At 47.9% G+C, this 25,322-nt stretch overlaps 1 protein-coding gene across 2 annotated transcripts in view; it reads right to left on the bottom strand.

The window, feature by feature from the left end:
* Window positions 1-7,592, bottom strand: part of TUT4 (terminal uridylyl transferase 4) — a 107,581-nt gene extending 99,989 nt beyond the window's left edge. For both annotated transcript variants that reach the window (XM_056532229.1, XM_056532230.1), the window contains exon 1: window positions 7,408-7,592. The gene's annotated coding sequence lies outside the window, so the exon portion shown is untranslated. The remainder of the gene's footprint in view (window positions 1-7,407) is intronic.
* Window positions 7,593-25,322: the final 17,730 nt, after the last annotated feature.

The following is a 25,322-nucleotide window of genomic DNA, read 5'->3' as shown; positions in this document are numbered from 1 at the left end:
AGTTGTAGTTTTGCAACAGCTGTGGGCACCCTGGTTGGGAAACACTTGCTTATGCTAAAGATAAAACAGTGGGAGTCCGATACCCAGCACCCCCACCACACTATTTGGCTGTCTGGGCAAGCTGAGAGTTGTAGTTTTGCAACAGCTGGGGGCACCCTGGTTGGGAAACACTTGCTTATGCTAAAGATAAAACAGTGGGGGTCCGATAACCAGTACCCCCACCACACTATTTGGCTGTCTGGGCATGCTGGGAGTTGTAGTTTTGCAACAGCTGGGGGCACCCTGGTTGGGAAACACTTGCTTATGCTAAAGATAAAACAGTGGGGGTCCGATACCCAGCACCCCCACCACACTATTTGGCTGTCTGGGCAAGCTGAGAGTTGTAGTTTTGCAACAGCTGGGGGCACCCTGGTTGGGAAACACTTGCTTATGCTAAAGATAAAACAGTGGGGGTCCGATACCCAGTACCCCCACCACACTATTTGGCTGTCTGGGCATGCTGGGAGTTGTAGTTTTGCAACAGCTGGGGGCACCCTGGTTGGTAAACACTTGCTTATGCTAAAGATAAAACAGTGGGGGTCCGATACCCAGCACCCTCACCACACTATTTGGCTGTCTGGGCATGCTGGGAGTTGTAGTTTTGCAACAGCTGGGGGCACCCTGGTTGGGAAACACTTGCTTATGCTAAAGATAAAACAGTGGGGGTCCGATACCCAGTACCCCCACCACACTATTTGGCTGTCTGGGCATGCTGGGAGTTGTAGTTTTGCAACAGCTGGGGGCATCCTGGTTGGGAAACACTTGCTTATGCTAAAGATAAAACAGTGGGGGTCCGATACCCAGCACCCCCACCACACTATTTGGCTGTCCGGGCATGCTGGGAGTTGTAGTTTTACAACTGCTGGGGGGCATCCTGGTTGAGAATCACTGGCTTACGCTAAAGATAAAACAGTGGGGGTCCAATACCCAGCACCCCCACCACACTATTTGGCTGTCTGGGCATGCTGGAAGTTGTAGTTTTGCAACAGCTGGGGGCACCCTTGGGAAACACTGGCTTATGCTCAAGATAAAACACACTATTTGTGGCAGCGGTTTCCTATTCACTTCAATGGGATTGCCCTGAGAAGAATTATTATTATTTTTTTTAAATATTATGGGGGAGATTTATCAAAACCTGTGCAGAGGAAAAGCTGACCAGATGCCCATAGCAACCAATCAAATCGCTTCTTTCATTTTGCAGAGGCCTTGTGAAAAATGAAAGAAGGGATCTGATTGGTTGCTATGGGCAACTCAGCAGCTTTTCCTGGAAAAGCTGCTGAGTTGCCCATAGCAACCAATCAGATTGCTTCTTTCATTTTGCAGATGCCTTGTGAAAAATGAAAGAAGCAATCTGATTGGTTGCTATGGGCAACTGGGCAGCTTTTCCTCTGCACAGGTTTTGATAAATCTCCCCCATAATATTTAAATATTTCCATAAAGTATGCTAGCTGTCATAAGTAAGAGTGTGCAACAAGCCTACTTAATGTAGCTCACTGGATCCTGTGCCATAATTATTTTTTGCCAGCTAATAATATATACCTATATATATATATATATATATATATATATATATATATATATATATATATATATATATATATATATATTATATATACGGCATCTAAAGCTACGAAAAAATCCCAAATGTGCAGAAAAGCATCTGAAAACACCCAACCCCACCCTAATATTTATTTTCCGGTATTTGTCTGATGTCCACAAACATTGTACAATATCATTTATTTTCAAACTTAAACCTGAGCAATTGCAGAATTTTTTTTCCCCCTAATGTATACGGGGTCATACTTACTTTTTAAGGTAATTTGACAGTGTATTTGTAGAATATGTTGGGAGGATTTCACCTATAGTGGCATGTTTATTATATTTTTGTCAGTAAGTCTTTGTATAGAACAGTGTTTCCCAACCAGCGTGCCCCCAGCTGTTGCAAAACTACAACTCCCAGCATGCCCATGACAGCTGGACATTGTAGTTTTGCAACAGCTGGAGGCACGCTGTCTGGGGAAACACTGGTATAGAACAATGTAGTTGTATACTGTTCTATTCAGACAATTATCCTGGTCTCCCCATTGCGGGGAAAACATAGTAAAACATGGCGACTATTCATAAGAAACGGAAAATGATGGTGTGTGGGATCTGTCGATGGAAACGAAACCCAACAGACCCTTACTGCAGTGTTTCCCAACCAGTATAACGCCAGCTGTTAAAAAAAACTACAACTCCCAGCATGGCTGGGAGTTGTAGTTTTGCAACAGCTGTCGGCCCACTGGTTGGGAAACACTGATCTACTTATTGACAACCCATGCAGGCTCTGCTGAACTGAGCATGCATATGCATGGGGGGGGGTCAGAACAAGAAGCTGTTAGCCAAACAAATGGGCATGCTGAGAGATTTGCAACAGCTGGAGACACACTGGTTGGGAAACACAGATCTACTCATTGACAACACACGCATGCCCTGGTGAACTGAGCATGCATATGCATTGAGGGGTCAGGAAAAGCAACTGTCAGCCAAGCATACGGGCATGCTGGGAGTTGTAGATTTGCAACAGCTGGGGGTACTCTGGTTGGGAAATACTGCTCTACTCATTGACAACCCATGCAGGCCCTGGGCATGCTGGGAGATTTGCAACAGCTGGAGACACACTGGTTGGAAAACACTGTCCTACTGACATCATTTTGACAGGAAGGATAGTCCTACCTGCTGCTCTATTCTTCCTATAAAATATGACAGAATCTGCAATGGAGCCTCCAACACCAACTCCATTCTCTCTACAGCAGCTGGTTGAAGCTTTCTCCTACTAAAGTCAGTTCAGGACCCCCACCCACCCCCCTATTTGCACATTAGAAAGTGTCACCTTTACTCATAGATGTGGCAGGGTGAATGTGGTGTGAACAGTCTTACTGACAGATAGGGGGCGGCATTGTGCCAGCACAAGTCCTGATCCAATCCTAGAGCGGAGCCGCTATCAGAGATGAGTTACGATGGTTACATGACAACAGCTTCGCTTTATCGGCCAAAATTCCTCTGTAATGAAGTATACGCAACCCCATATACTTGGCTGAAGAGGGGGGGGAAGATTTGTCTTTGCATTTAGAGCTTTTAGTTTTTTTTTTCCCTTATGCAGAGCGCACAAAATGTCGCAAGTGCGCATAAGCCCTTTTTTTCCGCCTTTCGTGGGTACGCAGAAAGTAGCAAACAGCCTTATCTAAGCACTTTGAGTTTTCACTTTGCAGTGGTCATAAATTTATGTAGTGTGAATGTCGCATGTAGGAATAAAAAAAAGTCGCAAACCTAAACCTGGACAGACCAGGCTTAGAAATCTGTGCGGAAAAGTGGTGGAGGAGAAGAGGAATCATACAAAATGGTGATCTGAAGTGATTACGTACGTCAAATTTATGAACCCCACCCCCCACCCCAACCCCCTTGATAGTATGATAAATGCGTCACACATAAGTAAAACCAAAGCAAAAAAAAAAAAAAAAGACTTAAAAACTCACTTAACAAAGACAATAAATGTCCTACTAGTCTCATAGCAGTCGTAAGGACAGACTTCACCTCCACTAGTCACACAGTAATGGTAACTCAAGAGTAAACACTGGAAACGCTTTGTCCCCCATCTCAGATCCCCTCTGGTAGGCTAGGATGATCACACTCATGGTTTCAACTACATTTGCGCGTAGTGCTATTCTCACTGACAAAATGATTAAGGGTACGTTCACACAAGCATATTTTCTGCCGCAGATCTGCTTCTGCAGATTTTATTTCCCATTGACTTGAATGGGTTGCAAAATCTGCAGAAGTAGATCTGCAGCAGAAAATACGCAGGTGTGAACGCACCCTAAGACCTCAACAAGACCAATGGGGTCCACTAGGTATTAGCTAAATGACCGCAAGTGATGGTCATCCTAAAGGAGATGTCCAAGGGTAAAGGAGGTGTCCAAGGTCACTCTAGAGGAAATGACCATGAGCGATGTCACTCTAGAGCAGTGTTTCCCAACCAGGGTGCCTTCAGCTGTTGCAAAACTACAATTCCCAGCACGCCTGGACAGCCTTCGGCTGTCCAGGCATGCTGAGGGTTGTAGTTTTGCAACAGCTGGAGGCACCCTGGTTGAGAAACACTGCTCTAGAGTAAATGTCCAAATGTAATATCACTCTAGAGGAGATGACCATGGGTGATGTCACCACAGAAATGTCCATGAGTGATGTCACCACAGCAGAGATGTCCACGAGTGATGTCACCATAAGAGATGTCCACGAGTGATGTCACCATAGGATATGTCCACGAGTGATGTCACCATAGGATATGTCCATGTGTGATGTCACCATAGAAGAGATGTCCACGAGTGATGTCACCATAGAAGAGATGTCCACGAGTGATGTCACCATAGAAGAGATGTCCACGAGTGATGTCACCATAGAAGAGATGTCCACGAGTGATGTCACCATAGGATATGTCCATGCGTGATGTCACCATAGAAGAGATGTCCATGAGTGATGTCACCATAGAAGAGATGTCCACGAGTGATGTCACCATAGGATATGTCCATGCGTGATGTCACCATAGAAGAGATGTCCATGCGTGATGTCACCATAGAAGAGATGTCCACGGGTGATGTCACCATAGAAGAGATGTCCACGAGTGATGTCACCATAGGATATGTCCATGGGTGATGTCCCCATAGAAAAGATGTCCATGTGTGATGTCACCATAGAAGAGATGTCCATGTGTGATGTCACTCCAGGGGGAATGACTCTTGAGAAGCCAGTACATTGCTGATAACTTCCTACATGATTAGCCTGTTGCCTATAAAATGTACTACATCTAGTGCACGCTGTATATTATACTGCACCTAGTGCACGCTGTATATTATACTGCACCTAGTGCACGCTGTATATTATACTGCATCGAGTGCACGCTGTATATTATACTGCATCGAGTGCACGCTGTATATTATACTGCATCGAGTGCACGCTGTATATTATTCCCTCTAGTGCATATAGTACATGTATTCCATCTAGTGCATATAGTACATGTATTCCATCTAGTGCATATAGTACATGTATTCCATCTAGTGCATATAGTACATGTATTCCATCTAGTGCATATAGTACATGTATTCCATCTAGTGCATATAGTACATGTATTCCATCTAGTGCATATAGTACATGTATTCCATCTAGTGCATATAGTACATGTATTCCATCTAGTGCATATAGTACATGTATTCCATCTAGTGCATATAGTACATGTATTCCATCTAGTGCATATAGTACATGTATTCCATCTAGTGCATATAGTACATGTATTCCATCTAGTGCATATAGTACATGTATTCCATCTAGTGCATATAGTACATGTATTCCATCTAGTGCATATAGTACATGTATTCCATCTAGTGCATATAGTACATGTATTCCATCTAGTGCATATAGTACATGTATTCCATCTAGTGCATATAGTACATGTATTCCATCTAGTGCATATAGTACATGTATTCCATCTAGTGCATATAGTACATGTATTCCATCTAGTGCATATAGTACATGTATTCCATCTAGTGCATATAGTACATGTATTCCATCTAGTGCATATAGTACATGTATTCCATCTAGTGCATATAGTACATGTATTCCATCTAGTGCATATAGTACATGTATTCCATCTAGTGCATATAGTACATGTATTCCATCTAGTGCATATAGTACATGTATTCCATCTAGTGCATATAGTACATGTATTCCATCTAGTGCATATAGTACATGTATTCCATCTAGTGCATATAGTACATGTATTCCATCTAGTGCATATAGTACATGTATTCCATCTAGTGCATATAGTACATGTATTCCATCTAGTGCATATAGTACATGTATTCCATCTAGTGCATATAGTACATGTATTCCATCTAGTGCATATAGTACATGTATTCCATCTAGTGCATATAGTACATGTATTCCATCTAGTGCATATAGTACATGTATTCCATCTAGTGCATATAGTACATGTATTCCATCTAGTGCATATAGTACATGTATTCCATCTAGTGCATATAGTACATGTATTCCCTCTAGTGCATATAGTACATGTATTCCCTCTAGTGCATATAGTACATGTATTCCCTCTAGTGCATATAGTACATGTATTCCCTCTAGTGCATATAGTACATGTATTCCCTCTAGTGCATATAGTACATGTATTCCCTCTAGTGCATATAGTACATGTATTCCCTCTAGTGTATATAGTACATGTATTCCCTCTAGTGTATATAGTACATGTATTCCCTCTAGTGTATATAGTACATGTATTCCCTCTAGTGTATATAGTACATGTATTCCCTCTAGTGTATATGGTACATGTATTCCCTCTAGTGTATATGGTACATGTATTCCCTCTAGTGTATATGGTACATGTATTCCATCTAGTGTATATGGTACATGTATTCCATCTAGTGTATATGGTACATGTATTCCATCTAGTGTATATGGTACATGTATTCCATCTAGTGTATATGGTACATGTATTCCATCTAGTGTATATGGTACATGTATTCCATCTAGTGTATATGGTACATGTATTCCATCTAGTGTATATGGTACATGTATTCCATCTAGTGTATATGGTACATGTATTCCATCTAGTGTATATGGTACATGTATTCCATCTAGTGTATATGGTACATGTATTCCATCTAGTGTATATGGTACATGTATTCCATCTAGTGTATATGGTACATGTATTCCATCTAGTGTATATGGTACATGTATTCCATCTAGTGTATATGGTACATGTATTCCATCTAGTGTATATGGTACATGTATTCCATCTAGTGTATATGGTACATGTATTCCATCTAGTGTATATGGTACATGTATTCCATCTAGTGTATATGGTACATGTATTCCTTCTAGTGTATATGGTACATGTATTCCATCTAGTGTATATGGTACATGTATTCCTTCTAGTGTATATAGTACATGTATTCCATCTAGTGTATATAGTACATGTATTCCATCTAGTGTATATAGTACATGTATTCCATCTAGTGCATATAGTACATGTATTTCATCTAGTGTATATAGTACATTACACCAACGAGACAGCACAGACCACGCTGCAGGCTCTACCGGTTATGACAGCACGTAAACAGTGACGTCACAGAGAGAATGTAAACACGGTGACGTCATAAACACACCCCCTAACACTCAGGGAGTACTCGGGGCCCCTCTCCGATCCGTGCAGTGTGCTGCCCCCGCTGTCACACACAGCCCCCCGGTAGCCCCCTCTGTCCCCCCGACCGTCTCCCGCATACAGTCCGGGCCCGGGATACGAAGGACGCGGAGGTCACCTACCTGAGGTCCGGGCTCAGAGAGGCGGCCCCGGGCTGGGGTGTGCTGACTCCTGTGGCCCTTATTCCCGAGGTCGCTGCGGGGGGAGCGCCATGTTCGGCTCCTAGCACTGTGCAGGCCCCGAACACACAGCTCACACCGCCGCCATGTCCAGCGCGAACTGCATTGTGGGGCGGGGGTGTGGCCGTGTCTGTCACTGCGGGGGGGGGAGCACTGGGGTCCGGGCTGTCAGCGAGAACCCATAGACACTGCGGGTGTGGGGGGAACCATGTGTGGACGAGGGGGTGCTGAGTACTGAGGGGGTGATACTGCGGGTGTGGGGGGAACCATGTGTGGACAAGGGGGGCGCTGAGTACTGAGGGGGTGATACTGCGGGTGTGGGGGGAACCATGTGTGGACAAGGGGGGCGCCGAGTACTGAGGGGGTGATACTGCGGGTGTGGGGAACCATGTGTGGACGAGGGGGGCGCAGAGTACTGAGGGGGTGATACTGCGGGTGTGGGGGGAACCATGTGTGGACAAGGGGGGCGCTGAGTACTGAGGGGGTGATACTGCGGGTGTGGGGGGAAACCATGTGTGGACGAGGGGGTGCTGAGTACTGAGGGGGTGATACTGCGGGTGTGGGGAACCATGTGTGGACAAGGGGGGCGCTGAGTACTGAGGGGGTGATACTGCGGGTGTGGGGGGAACCATGTGTGGACAAGGGGGGCGCCGAGTACTGAGGGGGTGATACTGCGGGTGTGGGGAACCATGTGTGGACGAGGGGGGCGCAGAGTACTGAGGGGGTGATACTGCGGGTGTGGGGGGAACCATGTGTGGACAAGGGGGGCGCCGAGTACTGAGGGGGTGATACTGCGGGTGTGGGGGGAACCATGTGTGGACGAGGGGGCGCAGAGTACTGAGGGGGTGATACTGCGGGTGTGGGGAACCATGTGTGGACGAGGGGGGCGCCGAGTACTGAGGGGGTGATACTGCGGGTGTGGGGAACCATGTGTGGACGAGGGGGCGCCGAGTACTGAGGGGGTGATACTGCGGGTGTGGGGGGAACCATGTGTGGACGAGGGGGCGCAGAGTACTGAGGGGGTGATACTGCGGGTGTGGGGGGAACCATGTGTGGACGAGGGGGCGCAGAGTACTGAGGGGGTGATACTGCGGGTGTGGGGGGAACCATGTGTGGACAAGGGGGTGCTGAGTACTGAGGGGGTGATACTGCGGGTGGGGGGGGGGGGCCAGGTGTGGACAAGGGGGTGCTGAGTACTGCGGGTTGGGGGGTACCATGTGTGGACAAGGCAGTGCTGAGTACTGAGGAGTGATACTGCGAGTGTGGGGGAGACCATGTGTGGACAAGGGGGGCGCTGAGTACTGAGGGGATGATACTGCGGGTGTGGGGGGAACCATGTGTGGACAAGGCAGTGCTGAGTACTGAGGAGTGATACTGCGAGTGTGGGGGAGACCATGTGTGGACAAGGGGGGCGCTGAGTACTGCAGGTGTGGGGGGAACCATGTGTGGACAAAGGGGTGCTGAGTACCGAGGGGGTGATACTGGGGGTGGGAGTACCATGTGTGGACAAAGGGATGCTGAGTACTGAGGGGGTGATAATGCAAGTGTGGGGGTACCATGTGTGGACAGAGGGGTGCTGAGTACCGAGGGGGTGATAATTCGAGTGTAGGGGGTACCATGTGTGGACAAGGGGGTGCTGAGTACCGAGGAGGTGATACTGCGGGTGGGGGGGGGTGCCATAAGAGAAGGGGGTGCTGAGTACCGAGAGAGGGGTTATATATCTAGTGTAGGGGGCACCATAAGGAGAGAAGGGGGTGCTAAGTACTGAGAGAGGGGCTAAGAGTGTAGGGGTACCATGGGGGCACTGAATACAAAAAGGAGGGGAAACCATGAAGGGGGTTGCTGAGTACAGGGGGTTATACTGTGAGTGTGAGGGTACCATGAGAGGGTTGTACTGCGAGTGTGGAGATACTATGAGGGTAGAATGGGGGATCTGAGTACAGAGGGGGGGATACTGCAAGTGTGGGGGTACCATGAAGGGGAAGGGGGCACTGAGTACCAAGAGGGTGATGCTCCTTTTCTGTATGACCACAGTGCTCTCTGCTGACACCTCTGTCCATGTCAGGAACTGTCCAGAGCAGAAGAGGTTTACTATGGGGATTTGCTCCTACTCTGGACAGTTCCTGACATGGACAGAGGTGTCAACAGAGAGCACTGTGGTCAGACAGAAAAGGAGTATCATCCTTTTGGTACTAAGTGCCCCTTCCCCTTAATGGTACCCCCACACTCGCAGTATCACCCCCTCTGTCTATCAATGTAACTTAGGGTATGTTCACACTGAGGAATTGGAGAGGAATTTCCACGTGTAATTCTGATCGCTTTTTCCTCTCCAATTCATTCAGCAGTGAAATCCCCCATAGAGTTGTGCAGAATTTCTGCCCCTCGGTTCACACTGAGGAATTTCCTCAAGCAGAATTCTGACGAGGAAGTCTGTTCCGCTTGAAGAAAGAACATGTTCTTTCTTTCAGGCGGAATCAGCGTCGTTCTCCCATAGAGATCAATGTTAATTTTTTTTGAGTCAGAAGCATTTCCACGCGGAATTCGCTCGGAATTTCCGCATGAAAAAATAAATAAATTTTATGAATAGAAATACTTGATACTCCTCCTCCGCATGAAACCTGCATTTCCGCGTGAAATCTCTGTGAGTTCCTGTGGAAAAGTAACTATTTTGAGGCAGAAAATTTCTGCTTGATTTCCGCCCCAATTCCTCAGTGTGAACACTCTGGTGGAATTATTTATTTATTTATTTATTTTTTAAATCAACTGGTGCCAGAAAGTTAAACAGATTTGTAAATTACTTCAATTTAAAAATCTTAATCCTTCCAGTACTTATCAGCTGCTGTATACTACAGAGGAAGTTATTTTCTTTTTGAATTCTGTCTGACCACAGTGCTCTCTGCTGACACCTCTGTCCATGTCAGGAACTGTCCAGAGCAGGAGAAAATCCCCATAGCAAACCTCTCCTGCTCTGGACAGTTCCTGAAATGGACAGAGGTGTCAGCAGAGAGCACTGTGGTTGGACTGGAAAGAACTACGCAACTTCAACTTCATGTGGAGCATGCAGCAGCTGATAAGTACTGGAAGGATTAAGATTTTTAAATAGAAGTCATTTACAAATCCATTTAACTTTGTGGCATCAGTTGGTTTTAAAAAAAAGCTGGTTTTCCACTGGAGTACCCCTTTAATACGTTTTTGGCCTTTTATGCACAATAATAAGTTCAGCGGTTCACATGACTACTCAACACTTTCTCCCTACTGCCCCCTCTTGTTCAGGTCTGGTAATCATGGAGATGCATACCCTGTAATGTTTACATCACCGCTCCCTTCATGGAACGTGAACAGTGATGCCTACAGTGCTGTATGCATCATCACTTAGGGTGCACACGCACAACATTTTTGCTATACAGTTCACGTATTCACCGCATAGAAAACCATATTCATTGACTTAACATTGTGAACCGTATGTCAAACGCATCATCCGGTTTAGTCCGTTTTGAGTCTTATACGGTTTTGTCTTTTTTTTTTTTTTACCTGTACCCAAAATCGCGGTCGACCACGTTTTTGCCTGCGGTCGGGAAACCGCATACGTCCAAAAACGCAGCTGACCAGAGGCTGCGGTTCACTGCGGTCGGCTCATAGACATGCATTAAATATGGTTCCCCTATACGGCTGCCCTATACGGTTCCCCTATATGCGATTAAGCCCCTCCTCCCAGCCGTATACGGGAACCGTAATACAAAACGTAGTGTGAATCCAGCCTTAAACCGTATTTTTTTTTTTTTTTTAACATGGGAGTCAATGGGAACCGTACAGACCTGTATGTGTGTACGGTTCCATCTGGTTTTCACCATACGGTTTTTGACTTTGCACAGTTTTTGTTTCTTGGAATTTCAATCAAACAAGTGAAACTTTATTCAAAATGGATAATTGATGCGCAGGATTTCAAGCTGTGTTCAGTTTACATTGAAATCTGCAGTAGAAAATCCTGCGCATCAAATCTGCACAGAATACTGTACGTGTGAATAGACCATTAAGGTACAGACTCCTGAACTATGAGATCTCACCAACAGTGTGCGCACACCAAAGCCCTTTTTTTCACCTGTTGCCGCTCCTACTTGTTTGACAGAGAGGGGGGCAGAAAGGAGAACATGTCAGTATGAACTGCTTAACTTCCTGTGGTGCATAAAAGGTCACAAAAGTTGCCCATAGCAACCAATTAGATCACTATTTAGATAAAAAAAAATGCCCCTTAAAAAATTAAAGAAGCAATCAGATTGGTTGCTATGGGCAACTGGCAAACTTTTCCTCTGCACAGGTTTTGAAAAAACTCCACCATTGTAAATGATGCACTTATAAAGTTTGGGCCTTATATTGGTTTAAGTATATATTTTTTTATTTATATTTTTTTATTATCGGAATACTCTGTACAACTTTCAGCCTGGTTTCGTAGGCATAAATGACAGTAATTAACTTGCTTCAGCATAAAACGTTCTAAAACAAAACAAATGGCACAAGTAACACCTCAGCACAGGTTTTGTGGTGGACCATGTGGGACACTACATACTCCCCCTCTTTGAGGTAAACCATCCTCCGCGCACACTGGAGTGTAGAACAGTACCTACAAGTAAAGGCAGCAAGATATCAAAAGTACAAAAATATTTTTAATTGTACTGTAAAAACTTGGTAGTAATAGAATAGTCTCTGAAGTATCTGGACTGGACACTGTGTGATCAGATAGCTTTGCTGTGATGTGAAACAGCTGTCACCGGATCCGTCGGCTCTCCGGAGCTTCTTTGTTTCTGTCGCTCTCCCGTGTGCCTGAACTGATTTAAACCATGGACATTCAATAAAGTATGGGAAGTTTTAAATCACAACTCGGTGAATGTACCCTGTTACACATACAACATATGATGTTATAAGGATTCCAATATAAGTAATTGTGCCGTCGCTTTCCTTTGTTGCCACAATAGAGTGCGTGGCAATGAACTTGAGTCCATGAGGTCCTGACCCATGGTAAAGCAGCTAGGCTGGTGCAGAACATCAAACCCCCAACACAATACAATAACCTTAACCCCCCCCCCCCAAACAGAAACATCATGGCTGTTCAGCCAGGCACCGTCAGCTTGAACATTAGTTAAAGGATATGCTGCCAACAGGGCAAAAACAGAGTCTTGAGGCACCAGTGTTGATGGAATTTCTTTCCTATGATTGCCGTCACTGGAGCTCACACTTTGGCTTTCTTAGATCCTGGCATTGGCGGACTTGAAAAAGGGGGAATGGAAGAAGGGGCAGCCGCATGCAGTGATGTTATACTGAAGCAGACATGGACGACCGGGTATAGGTGCAAGGTCACAGTAAGAGATGTGTCCACGACAGTAGTGACAGGGGACATGGCTGCTATCAGTAGACATTCTGGCTTTGGGAGCTTCAAAATCCGCCCTTGGAGGCACAGAAGCAGGGACCTCAGGGTTAACAGGATTAGGAGCAGTGCAGTCTGAAAGGGACAGTGGCCCAAAACACAGTCCTTTGGATGTGAGCCTCAGTCCTTGGGACAGACATGGGACATCGTCTGGCTCGTCCCAGCATTCTGTGGCTGGCCGCGTCACACTTTGTGGAGTAGAGGGCCTTGTAACTGCAGCAGCCCACCATCCTCTGGGATCACGCATGGGGGTATACTCAATCTGCTCTCCTGGATGCAGGTTGTGCATGTATCGTGGAAGATACCGCCTGATGACTGACTGCCGGTTGACAAAAAGTTTCCGGCTAGTCTTATCAGCATATAAAAATCCAAATCCCTGCTTAATATTGAAGGTGGTGACGGTTCCCTGACGCCTCTTTGGGGGTTTCTGGCCAGGGAGCGGTCTTTCTAACTGGTCTCTCACTGTTTTCTCTAAAAGGATTCTCTTCTGAAGAAGTCTCTTTCACCAACTGACTGTGGGGGTCGCTGCAGGGGTTTCGCCACTAGGTAGTTCGGTGGTGGCTTGAAGTGCTGGAGCCCCTCTGGCCTTCATATCCAACATAGTCCCTATAAAGCCAGTGTGGTTTTCGGGTTCCGGAACACCAGACGCCCGGATTCTCCACTATCCCAAGGGCTAGTTGTGAATAAAGAGTCCACAACCTGTTGCAGGTAAACGGAGGCTTTACTGAATAGAAGACAGGTGTAATTATCTTCACAGCTATGGCCAGATTGTCCCAGAGATGTGACCAATACCCAGAGGGACTCGCAGCTTGCTGGACCAATACTTGTAGTAAATTAGACTGGATTTGACAATGTGCAGGACTTGACTAACTTCAGTGACAGCAGACATAGACTTGAGACTTACTGGAGAGACTTGTAGCTTTGTGGAACTCCAGATGCTGAACACTTGTCCTGAGATTCTCTAGTAGCTGCTTCAGCAAAGACTTTGATGTTATCTCTCAGAAGAGTCTGAGGGAAGAGAGGGAATTAAAGATGGCTGCCCCTTATATAGTGAGGGAGCTGGACTATAGCCCATTGGTCAAGCTGTGGGTCATAGGTTAAACCTTGTGATCTCTGGGATTACATATTGCAACAAATCATATAACAGTATAACACAATATGTGATCAGCTTACTCACACAGGTCCTGGAGTCCTCCAAAGGTCCTATATTCTATCGATACACTAGAATCCTATCTGTGGTCTTAAGGTAACATACACCACATTTAATAAACTAGCAAGATAACACTTGCAGGGGAGCCCCCAGGTCACTGAGGGACTCAACCTGACAGGGCCTACAGGTAATACAGGACATAACCTGTAGTGGGACACCACATGTTCCTGCAGGTTTTCCCTTCATATATATATATATATATATATATATATATATATATATATATAAAATGGTCCCTCAAGTTACAATATTAATTGGTTCCAGGACGACCATTGTATGTCGAAACCATTGTATGTTGAGGCCAGAACTCTATGGAAACCTGGTAATTGGTTCTAAAGGCACCAAAATGTCATCCAAAATAGGAAAAAGTGAGAATTAAAGAAAAAGAAGTAGATAACTAATATAGATAAAGCAAATCCTTACATATAAAAGTAAGAAAGATCTGCTGGGAGCTGTAAATCACTGTGTATGTCAGTGTTTCCCAAGCATGGAGCCTCCAGCTGTTGCAAAACTACAACTCCCAGCATGCCCGGACAGCCTTTGGCTGTCCGGGCATGCTGGAAGTTGTAGTTTTGCAACAGCTGGGGGTACCCTGCTTGGGAAACGCTGGTCTATGTAGAGGACAGGAGCTTCTTCGGGGTCCTGTACAGTAGACTCAGTGTCCTAAAAAAGTAACATGGAGACGCCCTTACCTGGTGTCCAGAGGAGCAGGTAACCCTGGTACAGGTAAAGTGTACAGAACATGTAATACCTCCCTGTACTGTAGGGGGCGCTACCAGACATCAGTCAGTGCATACACTTCAGGAATACAGGGGTTTTACCAGTAAAATGCCCATTCTGATTGGTCAGTTCTTCCGGCTATTGACACGTTTCACAGATCTGGACGGTCAGTAGCATTATATGTTGAGTCTGGTTTCAACTTACAATGGTCCAGAAAAGACCATTCTATGTTGAAATTATTGTATGTTGAGGCCATTGTAAGTTGAGGGATCACTGTATATGTGGTGGCCCACGGTGAATGGCGGGACCACAGGGTGTAGCGGTGTTGGTGGATGAGACAGATGGTATTAACCCCCGGGGCAAGGTGTTGTTTACCCCTAATGTTTGTGATGCCAGAGTAGTTCTTGGGTACCGGAACCACCCACATGGTATCTCGGCTATTCTAGTTGGCTAGGCAGTGAAATGAGAGTCCACAACCAGGTTATGGTTTAACGGAGGCTTTACTGAGGTCAGACAGGTGTTCGCTTCACAGCTAGGCCAGAGAGACGGTAACATGGCCAGTAACACAGAAAGGGCCGTGCAGCTTGCTCGGACTTGTAGTTATTGTAATAGGCTTTAGTTCAGCCACGCAGACTAGGATAGACTTGATCAGTGTCTTGACTTTAATAGAGTTAGCTGTCCTCAGCAAAAAGAGAGAGATTGTAATGGCCGCCCCCTTATATAGAGGGGGGCTTAGCCAGAAGCCCATAGGTCGAGCTGCAGGTCATGTGTTAAGCTGGTGCTCTCTGGGTAAGCATGTGATAACATCATGTGAACATATCATGTGACCTCCACAGGTCCTTAACACCTTATACACAAAATACATAACTTTATACTGACTATACATTGACATACTGACTAAAATCCTATTATACAGTAGTCCCTCAAGTTACAATATTAATTGGTTCCGGGATGACCATTGTATATTGAAACCATTGTATGTTGAGACCAGAACTCTATGGAAACCTGGTAATTGGTTCTAAAGGCACCAAAATGTCATCCAAAAAAATAGGAAAAAATGAGGATTAAAGAAAAATAAGTAGATAACTAATACATATAAAGCAAACCCTTACATATAAAAGTAAGAAAGATCTGCTGGGAGCTGTAAATCACTGTCTATGTCAGTGTTTCCCAACTAGGGTGCCTCCAGCTGTTGCAAAACTACAACTCCCAGCATGCCCGGACAGCCTTCGGCTGTCCAGGCATGCTGGGAGTTGTAGTTTTGCAACAGCTGGAGGCACCCTAGTTGGGAAACACTGGTCTATGTAGAGTACAGAAGCTTCTTCAGGGTCCTGTACAGTACACAGTGTCCTAAAAATGTAACATGGAGCCGTCCTCACCTGGTGTCCAAAGGAGCAGCTAACCCTGGCACAGGTAAAGAGTACAGAACATGTAGTACCTCTCTGTACAGTAGGGGGCGCTACCAGACACCAGTCAGTGCATACGCTTCAGTAATACAGGGGTTTTACCAGTGAATGCCCCATTCTGATTGGTCAGTTCTTCCAGCCATTGACAGGTTATGCAGATCAGCTAGCACGCAAGCGGAGGTCCCCTCACCTGTCTCCGTCGCGTCAGATCGGCGATTGATTGCTCCATGCCTGAGATACAGGTTTGAGCAATCGACCGCCTATAACACTGATCAATGCAAAGCTTTGGCTTTGCAGGGATCAATGTAAAAGATCAGTGTGTGCAATGTTATAGCCCCCTATGGGAGCTATAAGACTGCAAAAAAAAAAGTGAACCAAAAAAGTTAATAAAGGTCATTTAACCCCTTCCCTAATAAAAGTTTGAATCACCCCCCCCCCTTCCCATAAAAAAAAACCAGTGTAAATAAAATAAACATATGTGGTATCGCCGCGTGCGTAAATGTCCGAATTATAAAAATATATCGTTAAGTAAACTGCACGGTCAATGGCGTACGTGCAAAAAAAATTCCAAAGTCCAAAATAGCGTATTTTGGGTCACTTTTTATATAATGAAAAAAGCGATCAAAAAGTCTGACCAATACAAAAATGGTACCGATAAAAACTTCAGATCATGGTGCAAAAAATGAGTCCTCATACCGGCCCGTACACGGAAAAATAAGAAAGTTATAGGGGTCAGAAAATGAGAATTTTTAACGTATAAATTTTCCTGCATGTAGTTATGATTTTTTTCAGAAGTACAACAAAATCCAACCTATATAAGTAGGGTATCATTTTCACTGTATGGACCTACAGACTAAAGAAAAGGTGTCATTTTTACCGAAAAATGCACTGAGTAGAAACGGAAGCCCCCAAAAGTTACAAATGGCATTTTTTCTTCAATTTTGTCACACAATTAATGTTTTTTCCGTTTCGCCGTGGATTTTTTGGTAATATGACTAAAGTCACTGCGAAGTAGAATTGGTGGCACAAAAAATAAGCCATAATATGGAATTGTATGTGCAAAATTAAAAGCGTTATGATTTTTAGAAAGTGATGAGGAAAAAATGAAAATGCAAAAACTGAAAAACCCTGCATTCTTAAAGGGGTACTCCGCACCCCTAGACATCTTATCCCCTATCCAAAGGATAGGGGATAAGATGTCAGAGACTGACCACAATGGCGGACGAGAGTGACGTCACGACTCCGCCCCATGTGACGTCACGCCCAGCCCCTGACGGACATCCCATAGACTTGCATTGAGGGGGCGGGGCGTCGTGACGTCACTCTCGTCCGCCAATGTGGTCGGTCTCCAGCATTCCTGGTGTGAGGTGGCAGCCGTACAGGTGGACGCAGCAGCCGAGATCCCGGGGGCCCACAGCAGCGGGACCCCGGCGATCTGACATCTTATCCCCTATCCTTTGGATAGGGGATAAGATGTCTAGGGGTGCGGAGTAGCCCTTTAAGGGGTTAAATAACACTATAATAACAGCAGGGGAGACACTGCAGGAGAGCCCTCAGATCACTGAGGGACTCAACCTGACAGGGCCCAAGTGTAGTTCAGGACCATGTCCTGTACTGGGATATTACATATACCGTATATACTCGAGTATAAGCCGAGTTTTTCAGCACGATTTTTCGTGCTGAAAACACCCCCTTGGCTTATACTCGAGTGAACTCTCCGCCCTCAGTGGTCTTCAACCTGCGGACCTCCAGATGTTTCAAAACTACAACTCCCAGCAAGCCCGGGCAGCCATCAGCTGTCCGGGCTTGCTGGGAGTTGTAGTTTTGAAACCTCTGGAGGTCCGCAAGTTGAAGACCACTGCGGCCTTCGACATCATCCAGACCCCCCACCCCCTTTAGTTTTGTACTCACCTCCGCTCGGCGGGACGTTAGGGTGCGCTGGTCCGGTGCTGCAGGACTGTCCGGTGGGGAGGTTGTCCAGTGGCATAGACGTTCCGGGCTGTCCATCTTCACCGGGGGGGCCTCTTCTGCGCGCTTCGGGCCCGGCCCCGGAATAGTCACGTTGCCTTGACGACGACACACAGGGACGTTCATTAGCAACGTCCCTCTTCGCCGTCGTCAAGGCAACGCCTCTATTCCGAGCCCGAAGCGCGGAGAAGAGGCCCCCCGGTGAAGATGGACAGCCCGGAACGACTATCCCACCGGATGACCTCCCCACCGGACAGTCCTGCAGCACCGGACCAGCGCACCCTAACGTCCCGCCGAGCGGAGGTGAGTACAAAACTAAAGGGGGTGGGGGGTCTGGATGATGTCGAAGGCCGCATTACGCATTACGTGTTTAATTCTATATTCGCAAGAGCACCTACTGGCCAGGCACAGCATCTTACACAGGCAAAGAAGGAAAAGAAGAAGTGTACCTAACAGTGGCAGGAATTGAATTTCAATAGGCTACAATTCCTAAAGTGTTTTCTTGAGTGAGATATTTACTTTGGTGTATGTACTAGAGAAACTTGAGGTAGTACATTTAAGTCAGTAATCTAGAGTACTGATAAGTGATAGCCAGAGCATTGAAGTGGGTTATCAAAGGTACTATGTGTGCAGGTACTAAATGTGAGTCCTGGTACCTTATGGGTAGTTTGCCCTGTGTAGTCCTTTGAGACCGCCGCAACACCACCTCCGAGTCATCAGGAGTTCCTTCACTTAGGGATTCTTCAAGAACTTCAGTCCCTGAGGGACCAGCTGGAGGGCTGGAAACAGAAGCAACATCTTCGGTTGGACTGGGGGGTTCTCTGAAGACAGGTGGAGTAGTGGCATCAATATCTGGAGCAGTCACTGGAGCAGGACTGACTCTGAGTGTAGCAACCAATGGTGGTTGACAGAGAGCAACAGCTACTGGCAACTGACTGATTGGTGCAACCAGTGGCAGCTGGTTGAATGGAGCTGGGAACGGTATACCCCAATACATGGTAGGCTGCTGAGATGGGAACAAAGGAACGTCGATAGTGGAATGAATTCCTTCTCCCACCACATATTCTCTCATTGGCCTTTTTGGAGGTGGAGTAGAAGTAGCAGGAGGAGCAGAAGGAGTAGGAGGAGATGGGCCAAGCATATCTTCTTTCAGGCACACTTTTATCCTATTCAGGTGGACCAGCTGTGGCTCGAACCCGTCTTTTTGTATCTTGTACACGTCCATTTCAGGATAAGGAACTGCAGTAATAGTGTATGGTTCCGTTTCCCACAAGGAGTCCAATTTATGGGTTCTAGGAAATTTTCTGAGCCACGCTTTATCTCCAAGCTGCAAGGGCTGAGCCGAAGCATGTCGATTATAATCTTTCTGCTGGCGTTCATGAACTTCACCCATTTTCTTCTCAACAATGTCCTTGGCTTCCTCAATTCTTCGTTGATGCTCTGACACCCAACCTTGGGAAGCCTGAGGAGAATTGTTGAAAGGTGCCTGTAGCCCGAAGGTTCGATCCTTTGGCAATTTGCCGTGTCGGCCCATCATCAGGAAAAAGGGCGTATACCCCGTAGAGCAGTGGACAGTGTTGTTGTAAATTTCTAGGAGTTCAGGCAACAGCTGAGGCCACTCTTCGTGCTTTGAGACAGAGGCAGCTTTGAGCATTTGGATGAACACTTGATTGATCCTCTCGCAGAGCCCATTCCCTTGGGGATGGTAGGCTGTTGTCCGGAGCTTCTTGCAATCATGCAACCGGCAAAGTTCCTGGAACAACTGGGCTTCAAAGGCGATTCCCCGATCCGTGAGGACCGATTCGGGACACCCCAGAGGTTGGATCCAATGTCGATAGAAGAGCTGAGCAGCAGTCTTGGCGGTAAGATCCGTGACAGGGACCACGACCACCCACTTGGAATAATGATCCACCATGGTTAGAGCATGACATGATCCAAGGCAACAATTTGATTCGGCCTTTCTGTACAGATGGGATGCAAAGGGGCTCTTGCGTCCCTTCGGGGGTTCTTTATCACGTTGCACACAGCACTCGGCATACCATTTCTTGATGTCTCCCCGCATCCCAATCCAGTAAAATCTCCTTCTGACGGTGATTTCTGTCTTATGGACCCCGAAGTGTCCGGATTGATCATGATAGGCATTCAGGACCATGGCTGCATCTCTTTTGGGAACCACAATCTGGTGTATGCGGTCTCCGGAAACTGGGTCCAGAGAACTTCGGTAGACCAGCCCCTTGTGCAGGAACAGGCGATTCCTCTGCCGCCACAACCGCTTCAATTCAAAGTCCCCGTGAGCCTTGCGCACCCGAGTGGGCACTTTCTTGTGGAGGCAATAGTCTAGGAGGTCCCCGATAACCCGGCTTTCATCCTGAAGTGTCTTCCAGGTGGACAGATCTTCAGGGACTTTGGGAGATTCAGGTCCGTCACCCGCCTGGGCAGTTAGAGCGCTCTGGCTCGCGCACCTTCGGTAGAAGGGAGGCATTTCCACATCTTCCCACACATCTTCAGCAGGAGGTGCTTCTCCCGGGGCCGTGTTAGAAAGTACATCTGCATTAACATTGTTTTTTCCGCTGCGATACTTAATGTTGAAATCATAGTTGGCCAACCGAGAGGCCCAACGCTGTTCAAGAGCTCCCAACTTAGCAGTGTTCAAATGGGCCAAGGGGTTGTTATCAGTGTAGACCTTGAAGGGAGTAGCAGCCAGATTGTCCTTAAACTTCTCAGTAATGGCCCAGACCAGAGCCAGGACCTCCAGGTTGAAGGAGCTATAGTTGGCATCATTCTTCTCAGCACCTCGAAGATGCCGGCTGGCATAGGCAATCACCCTCTCTTTGCCATCTTGCACTTGAGATAAGACCGCCCCCAGGCCTTCAAAGCTAGCGTCTGTGTATAAACGGAACGGCAGGCTGTAGTCAGGATACGCCAAAACGGGGGGTTCCGTGAGGAGTTGCTCGAAAGGCATCTTCTTGTTCTTCAGCCCACTGTATGGGAAGCCTCCCATTATAATTATTCCGGGCAGTCCCTCTCAGCAATTCGGTTAAGGGTCCAGCAATTTAAGCAAAATGGGGGATGAAGCGCCGGTAATATCCAGCAAACCCCAGGAAACTTCGGACGTCTCGCAACGTCCTGGGTGTAGGCCACTCTTTCACAGCACTCACTTTGTCTGGATCAGGCTGGACTCCATGAGCACTGACGACATGTCCCAGATAGTGCACTTGTGGCTTTAGCAAGTGACATTTGGAAGGTTTAACCTTGAGTCCATGTTGAATAAGGACTTGGAAAACTTCTTTCAGGTGATCCAGGTGTTCCTGATATGTCCGAGAATAGACAATGATGTCATCTAAATACAACAGAACACTCGGAAATTAAGATGCCCTAAGCATCACTCCATTAGGCGTTGGAAAGTAGCAGGCGCATTGCACAGTCCAAAGGGCATACTTTTGAACTCGAAGAGACCCATAGGGGTCACAAATGTGGTCTTCTCTATCCTCTTCTGCCATTGGCACCTGCCAGTAGCCGCTCGTCAGATCCAGTGTGGAAAAGTAGGCGGCCGACCCCAACGCAGTCAAGGATTCTTCGATGCGAGGGAGAGGATAGGCATCCTTATGAGTTATGTGGTTCAACTTCCGGTAATCCACACAAAAGCGGATAGTTCCATCTTTTTTCTTCACCAGGACCAAGGGTGCAGCCCAAGAACTCTGGCTTTCCTGGATGACATCGGCCTCTTTCATCTCCACGAGCATTTTCTTTATGGTCTGATACATCCCAGGAGCCACAGGACGATGTCTCTCTTTAATGGGTGGATTGTCTCTGTTACGCCTAGCGCTCCGGGTCCCCGCTCCTCCCCGGAGCGCTCACGGCGCCCTTCTTCCTGCAGCTCCCCGGTCAGCGCTGACCGGGAGCGCTGCTCTGCCATGGCCGTTGGGGATGCGATTCGCACAGCGGGACGCGCCCGCTTGCGAGTCGCATCCCAGGTCACTTACCCGTTCCCGTCTCCTGCGGTCATGTGCTGGCGCGCGCGGCTCCGCTCTCTAGGGCGCGCGCGCGCCAGCTCCCTGAGACTTAAAGGGCCAGTGCACCAATGATTGGTGCCTGGCCCAATTAGCTTAATTGGTTCCCACCTGTTCCCTGCTTATATCTAGTCTCCTCCCATGCACTCCCTTGCCGGATCTTGTTGCCTTAGTGCCAGTGAAAGCGTTCTTTGTGTGTTTATACCCTGTGTACCAGAACTATTGCTATCTCCCCTGACTACGAACCTTGCCGCCTGCCCCCGACCTTCTGCTACGTCCGACTTTGCTTCTGCCTACTCCCTTGTACCTCGCCTATCTTCAGCAGCCAGAGAGGTGCCGTTGCTAGTGGATACGACCTGGTCACTACCGCCGCAGCAAGACCATCCCGCTTTGCGGCGGGCTCTGGTGAAAACCAGTAGTGTCTTAGAACCGGTCCACTAGCACGGTCCTCGCCATCCCTCTCTGGCACAGAGGATCCACCTCCTGCCAGCCGGCATCGTGACAGTAGATCCGGCCATGGATCCCGCTGAAGTTCCTCTGCCTGTTGTCGCCGACCTCCCCACACTGGTCGCCCAGCAAGCCCGACAGATTGCCCAACAAGATCACCAGCTGTCGTACTTGACCACCATGACTCAGCAACTCCAGTCGCAGCTACAGCAGATTCAGTCTCAGCTACAGCAGCAGCAACCATCTCCTCCGCCAGCTCCTGCACCTCTTCCGCAGCGAGTGGCCACTCCTAGCCTCCGCCTGTCTTTGCCGGACAAATTTAATGGGGACTCTAAGTTTTGCCGTGGCTTCCTTTCCCAATGTTCCCTGCATCTGGAGATGATGTCGGATCAGTTTCCTACTGAAAGGTCTAAGGTGGCTTTCGTAGTCAGCCTTCTGTCTGGAAAAGCCCTGTCATGGGCCACACCGCTCTGGGACCGCGATGACCCTGTCACTGCCTCTGTACACTCCTTCTTCTCGGAAATTCGAAGTGTCTTTGAGGAACCTGCCCGAGCCTCTTCTGCTGAGACTGCCCTGCTGAACCTGGTCCAGGGTAATTCCTCCGTTGGCGAGTACGCCATACAATTCCGTACTCTTGCTTCTGAACTATCCTGGAATAATGAGGCTCTCTGCGCGACCTTTAAAAAAGGCCTATCCAGCAACATTAAGGATGTTCTGGCCGCACGAGAGACTCCTGCTAACCTGCATGAACTCATTCATCTAGCCACTCGCATTGACATGCGTTTTTCTGAGAGGCATCAAGAGCTCCGCCAGGAAAAGGACTTAGATCTCTGGACACCTCTCCCACAGTCTCCACTGCAATCTGCGCCTAGGCCTCCCGCCGAGGAGGCCATGCAAGTGGATCGGTCTCGCCTGACCCTGGAAGAGAGGAATCGCCGTAAGGAAGAGAATCTTTGTTTGTACTGTGCCAGTACTGAACATTTTCTGGTGGATTGCCCAATCCGTCCTCCACGTCTGGGAAACGCACGCTCGCACTCAGCTCTCGTGGGTGTGGCGTCTCTTGATGCCAAGTCGGCTTCTCCACGTCTCACGGTACCTGTTCGGATTTCCACTTCAGCCAGCTCTCCCCTCTCAGCCGTGGCCTGCCTGGACTCTGGAGCTTCTGGGAACTTTATTCGGGACTCCTTTGTGAATAAATTCCGGATTCCGGTGACCCGTCTTGTCAAGCCACTCCACATTTCCGCGGTCAACGGAGCCAGGGTGGACTGTACCATACGTTTCCGCACGGAGCCCCTTCTTATGAGCATCGGATCTCACCACGAGAGGATTGAACTTTTGGTCCTCCCCAATTGCACCTCGGAAATTCTCCTTGGACTTCCCTGGCTTCAACTTCATTCCCCAACCCTGGATTGGTCCACTGGGGAGATCAAGAGTTGGGGGTCCTCTTGTTCCAAGAACTGTCTAAAACCGGTTCCCAGTAACCCTTGCCGTAACTCTGTGGTTCCTCCTGTATCTGGTCCCCCTAAGGTCATTAAGGACTCTGCCTGCCACAGGAAATGCCCCTCCCCCCCTCCCAGTTCCATCAGGCAAGCTTCTGTGTCCCCTCATGGCCCTCGTCCTGGTGTCACACTGCCCCGTGCCAGGTCCCGCCCTCTGCCCTCTCTCCCCATTCCTACTCCTGCGGTTCTGCCTGCCGTTGAGGAATCCCCCCATCCTTTCCCGGTGTCCTCATCCCAGGGGAGGCAGTTTCCCGATAAAGAGAAGGGGAGACCTAAGGGGGGGGGTACTGTTACGCCTAGCGCTCCGGGTCCCCGCTCCTCCCCGGAGCGCTCACGGCGCCCTTCTTCCTGCAGCTCCCCGGTCAGCGCTGACCGGGAGCGCTGCTCTGCCATGGCCGTTGGGGATGCGATTCGCACAGCGGGACGCGCCCGCTTGCGAGTCGCATCCCAGGTCACTTACCCGTTCCCGTCTCCTGCGGTCATGTGCTGGCGCGCGCGGCTCCGCTCTCTAGGGCGCGCGCGCGCCAGCTCCCTGAGACTTAAAGGGCCAGTGCACCAATGATTGGTGCCTGGCCCAATTAGCTTAATTGGTTCCCACCTGTTCCCTGCTTATATCTAGTCTCCTCCCATGCACTCCCTTGCCGGATCTTGTTGCCTTAGTGCCAGTGAAAGCGTTCTTTGTGTGTTTATACCCTGTGTACCAGAACTATTGCTATCTCCCCTGACTACGAACCTTGCCGCCTGCCCCCGACCTTCTGCTACGTCCGACTTTGCTTCTGCCTACTCCCTTGTACCTCGCCTATCTTCAGCAGCCAGAGAGGTGCCGTTGCTAGTGGATACGACCTGGTCACTACCGCCGCAGCAAGACCATCCCGCTTTGCGGCGGGCTCTGGTGAAAACCAGTAGTGTCTTAGAACCGGTCCACTAGCACGGTCCTCGCCATCCCTCTCTGGCACAGAGGATCCACCTCCTGCCAGCCGGCATCGTGACAGTCTCCAGTGAGAATCCTATGTTTGATCATGGTGGTCCTGCCAAAGTCTGTGGAGAATTTGCTGAAAGCTTCTTGATATTTCTTAGCCACCTGGATGACTCCTTCCACCTGTTCCTTGGGGGTATCTTCGCCTCCTATCTGTAGTTGGCTCCACCAAGGTTCCGCAAGGATTCTGATTAGGTCCTCGT

The sequence above is a fragment of the Hyla sarda genome, chromosome 7, assembly GCF_029499605.1.
Source record: "Hyla sarda isolate aHylSar1 chromosome 7, aHylSar1.hap1, whole genome shotgun sequence".
Taxonomy (NCBI): Eukaryota; Metazoa; Chordata; class Amphibia; order Anura; family Hylidae; genus Hyla; species Hyla sarda.
This window is presented reverse-complemented; position numbering and strand designations above follow the sequence as displayed.